Here is a 5,000-nt window from a genome sequence, read left to right as displayed (position 1 = left end):
ACTATCTACAACGTGATTTTTTCCTTCAGAAGATAAGAACCTATTTACGAAATTCCTCAAAATTACCATTTATGTAAGAACCTTCTTAGGCTAAATTTCTAAATGCAAGGTTGTTACTAGCGGGTTTTAAATGTTTCTGAATAACATTTTTTTATGCAGGGACAATTAAAGGTGGTGCCAAGACACACTCTCTCTCTCTCTGAAGCCTTCTTTGTAACATAGCCAACATTGCCGCCTGAAAATACAAACGAGCTAGCGTCGCCGTTATTTAGAAGACTGGATAGAAGGTTGAAGTTATATTTCCAGAAAGGCCTCCTTCGAGTGCGCTATGTCCAAGGCCTTGAAGATGTGGTAGTCTTAGCAAGGCAAGCCTTGCATTAAGTTAATCAGATTTTAATTTTTACTTCATAGTGCGCTTTTTAGAATAAGATGACTAGGGTATCTAAAAGGTAGTAATGCTGCGGCACATTCTGTTGATGGTGACATAGTTCACGCGTACCAAGACTTAAATTAACCATTATTTCTTAAAGTAGTGTCAAATCATTGGGTGTAACAAAACCAAGCTTTAAGAGCACCCTCTCCACCTCAAAGGATTTTCTGTCTGAGTGTGGCGTTGGTTTAGATAGTTCATTACCTCATGTAAAGACGTATTTGAATGTCAAGGGGGCGGGGGAGTTGGTTAGGGGGTTTAGGGGGTTTAGGGTTAGGGTGGTGGGGGTGGGGGCTAATTAATGTTAAAAACTCTTGTGGGTTTTGAGGTAGTAGCTTTCAAGGCTCTCAGTTTCTGATGCGCCAAAAGCGTCCTCTAGGACGCACAAACTTTTTAGATGTGTGAAAATGCTCAAGACTTAGCTATAATTCATGTTTGGATGAAAAGGAATAGATCGCAGCATAAGTCTCCGTTTTTCGTTTGTTTTAATTATTTTACAAGCTTTAGTAATGACGATTTCTCTTCACTTTACAATTCGACAAAGGAGGCGAAACAGCTAAGGAATGACATGCTAAGTTTAAAATTGAGTGGTCATAATTATAATACTTTTCTCAAACTCCTTGCAGTTCCTAATAACGTCAGTTTTTTGGATTACTGAAATACCAATTTCCTAGCCACCAATTCAAGTTTTTTTTGGTACACTTTGCAATGATCGCACAACAACGGGCACCCCATGCAACGGTTCACGTGTTCCACATTCTTGCAATTTCTCTTTTAAGCCCCTTACTCTTTTCTTCGTTTCCATTCTCCTTTTCACCAATTCTTTTATCCGCTGGTACAGCACATGTTCTCTCCTGTTTATTTACAACTACGATGTTCGGTCTTCTGGCTTAATCGATGACGTTGTCACACAAGCTGGCAAAGTTGGCGTGGTACCTTCAATAATAATAATAATAATAATAATTTATTAAGCTCTCTTGTAGTATTACATACTAAATTATCGAACTAGAATATGGGATGTTATGAGAATATAAAATCTATATAAAATCATGTACAATACACAAGAAAAATAGAATATTTACAAAAATATACAAACATAAAAAGTTCTCAGTTCCTTTGGTTTTACACCTTTAACAATATACAAGAAAAATGAAACATTTGCACAAAATATTTAAACATAAAAAAGTCCTCAGTTCATTTAGTTTTACACTTTTCACAGTTTCTACATAAATAAATATGGTCTTTCAAGTTCCTTAGGCTATATGGGCAATTGGGCCAACCCGCATAGGTAGCAAATTATGTAATGGGTGACCCATAAGTCGGATTTTGTCCATGTATTTAACACTCAGTTGGTGGCGGCTAGTAAGCTAGCTATTTGAGCACGTTGAAGAGCATTTTTGTAACTTTCAGCTGGGTATATGATCTTGAGAGCACGTCTCTGTACTGGGGACCCTAAAGGTTATCAATCTGAAATATGAAGGCAACGCAAGTAACTTGCACCTTTGACTCATTAACAGAATTCGCTGAAATAATAGAGCGGTATTCAAATGAGGGTCGTAAAACCAAAACCAAAGTAATTACTTTAGCCAATCAAAAAGGACGGAGACAATCCAGTAAACCAATCAAAACTCAAAGTAATAACATGTAGCCAACACAAAGCGCGGGAAAATGTGCATACCCAGGAAGCCGAATCAGCCTGGGCAGCTTTAAAGGGCCCAATCAAGCAACGACCGGGGATTTCTCGTGAGGATCTCCAAGTATACTTAGACGAAAGAATGTGGAGGCAATGGAGAGGAATGAACAACGTAATTGCGAATTTCATTCCTGTCCTAGCCTCACAATATGTGGACTACGTAGCATAAATTCTTCTGGAAGAACACTGCGAGCAGTTTAGTTCTTGACTAGTTAAACAGTTCGTATTTAGTTAATACTTTTCCGATTGCTGCCAGTTTAGCTCTGGTTTTGCCAGGTATCTAGCATTCGTCATTCAGAATCCCTTTCCATTATGTCTATTTTGAAGTCAATTCTCGTAATTTCACCTTTTTCAGGCCTACAGTAGGTTTCATATCTCGAAAAATGACAAACAATCGAGGACTGTGCACTTTTCTATCTTAGCAAATGTCCATCCTGAATTCGAAGATTGAATTGAATGATTGGCTGGAGGACTGAAAGTAGGACTATCACGAACCCCACCGATTTGAGTTTTTACAGGGCGTGCGCACAGATAAGCGATACTTTTCGGGAAAAGACCTTTTCACGGTGTGACGCGGCTTAAATTACAGTGAATGTATGGGAATTTTGGCGGCTTTCGACTATTACAAGGTCTGACGGTTGCGTATAACGAGAATCTCTCTCAAAAAGCACTTCTATCAAGATTATTTTCGTTAAGTATGGCGATCAGAGGCAAGCCACAACGTCCGTAACCGAAATTTGAAAGTTTGCAGGAAGAGATTTTCAGAAGTTGCGCATTGTGGAAGGACCTAATTCTCCGTTTAGTACATGATATTCATGAATTGACTAAAAATATTGCGATATTTTTTAAATCCGCTGCTTTGTACGGAGTCATAGAGGTTTGAATTGGGCCAAAATTCCATACATTTACTGTAACTTAAGCGTGTCTTTACAGTTGCTAATACAAACTGCTTTAACAATTTCTAAGCTTGGTTTCATCTGTAGAGAGTAGGATATCCGTTAGAACAAGTGGTTGGTGTTACGAAAAAAAGGTGTCGTCTTCGAACAGTCAGATGCCCCAAAATTGTAATGACTGTTTTCGTTTATTTCCGGGTTGTCTTTCCCTATCCTTTAATGGTTGGTACCCGTCAATGCTTACACATCGCGATATAAATGTTAAAATTAAGGTAATAAAAAACCAAAAAAATGGGGAAACCGAGGATCTAATTACACTGTTAAAATTGAAATTCTATAGACAATCACTAAAACTCTCCATGATAAAAAGATTGAAGCATGCTGTTGGTAATATTCACGTTTTTGCTACCAAGAAATAGGTTTCCATCAATTACGGGAAAAGGGAGAAGCACCTGGACGGTGTACTTTGCGTGAATTTGTCTGGCTAGAGAGCAAAACGAAGTCAATTCCAAGGGGAAGAGCTTGGGACAAGCTCAACCGTGACGGGCGAGTGAAGGAACTGGCGTTCTATCCAAACTGGAGTGCCCAGCGAATGCAAGAATTAATCTTGTGTAACTTCCCCGCACTGAGAGGTCAAGATTTGACCAGGTGAGTTATGTGTAATTACTGAACTGTAAGGCGCTGAGATCTATTGTAGAAACCATAGAATAAAAACGTACATTTTTCAATGGATTCAGGTAATTCCCAGAACATGTTAAACGAAATGAAAATGTTGAGGTAAGCAAGACTAGGAAAACTCTGTATAACGCCAATTCCGAAAAACGGTTTTTGCAATAATTTGCTAAAATATCCATTTTATTTTTGAAAACGGCTGTGTCAAAACCGTTTGCCACCCCTTTCACCTCCGTGTTTTTGCCACCCTCTGTTGGCAGTATGTAGAGTTTACGCGCGTAGACTGATCGGTCTCTTCATAAAGTGAAATCCGTCGCATTTACGGGCAACCCTAAACCCCGGAATCCGGAATCCGGAATCACAGTTCATTGTTTTACCAATACAGAGAGTAAACCCTATCCTAAACATTCATAAAAGCTAACTTTGTTAGGCCTAAGGTTAGCTTTTACGAATGGTTAGGATAGCTTTTACTCTCTGTATTGGTAAAACAATGACCTGTGATTCCGGATTCCGGATTCCGGATTTTAGGGTTGCCCCGTATTTACAGCAACCGCGGCTGAAGGTATGTTGAATGAAATTATCGTAATGTGCGAAGGGATGCCGAAACAAATGTTTGCCAAAGTCTTTTTTAGCTGCAATGAGGGGATTCTTGTCTTTTCAAGGATACGTTTGTACAAGTCAACTAGTCGTGGAAGCCAGTTGACCAGAATATGCACTGGCATTCCAGAGGCAAAGGAGATGATGAAGCTGTTAGGAAGGTCCAAGTCCAAAGAGATACTCACACATTTAAAGCGGCATATCCCAGGTATTTGTGGGTAATTTCAATTTTGTAAAGGCAAGAAAGAGGCGCAAGTTCTTCAGTGAACTGTGGCCAAAACAAGGAGGGGTGAATAAAAACAGAACAGAACGAAAGAAAAGAATATTGATGGAGTATTCAGCCGTTTTTTGAGCACCATATTCATCATAGCTTTCTTTTTAACTAACAGAGAATGAAAAGAGGTTAAACTGTATTTTAAAAAAACAGCATACACGTACATGTATCAAAAAGCTTAACGCCTACAAATCATATTAAGCAAGGTGAGGTTAGGAAGGAGGGGGGGGGGGGAAGGGGCAACGGACTCCAAAACACAATTATTATTCACGATTTCAAACTGAATGAGCTATCTCATACCTATGTGTACTTTAAGATTTTACCACACAACATAACTCTAGCATCAATATCAATGGAACCTATGAAAAAGTTACCCTATATTACCTCAATTGAACCGTTCTCACTCATTCAAAAGAAATTGTCCATTTTTTTTTTACGCGA

The sequence above is a fragment of the Montipora capricornis genome, unplaced genomic scaffold (genome assembly GCF_036669925.1).
Source record: "Montipora capricornis isolate CH-2021 unplaced genomic scaffold, ASM3666992v2 scaffold_492, whole genome shotgun sequence".
In the NCBI taxonomy this organism is placed as follows: domain Eukaryota; kingdom Metazoa; phylum Cnidaria; class Anthozoa; order Scleractinia; family Acroporidae; genus Montipora; species Montipora capricornis.
Note: the sequence above shows the minus strand (reverse complement) of the source record.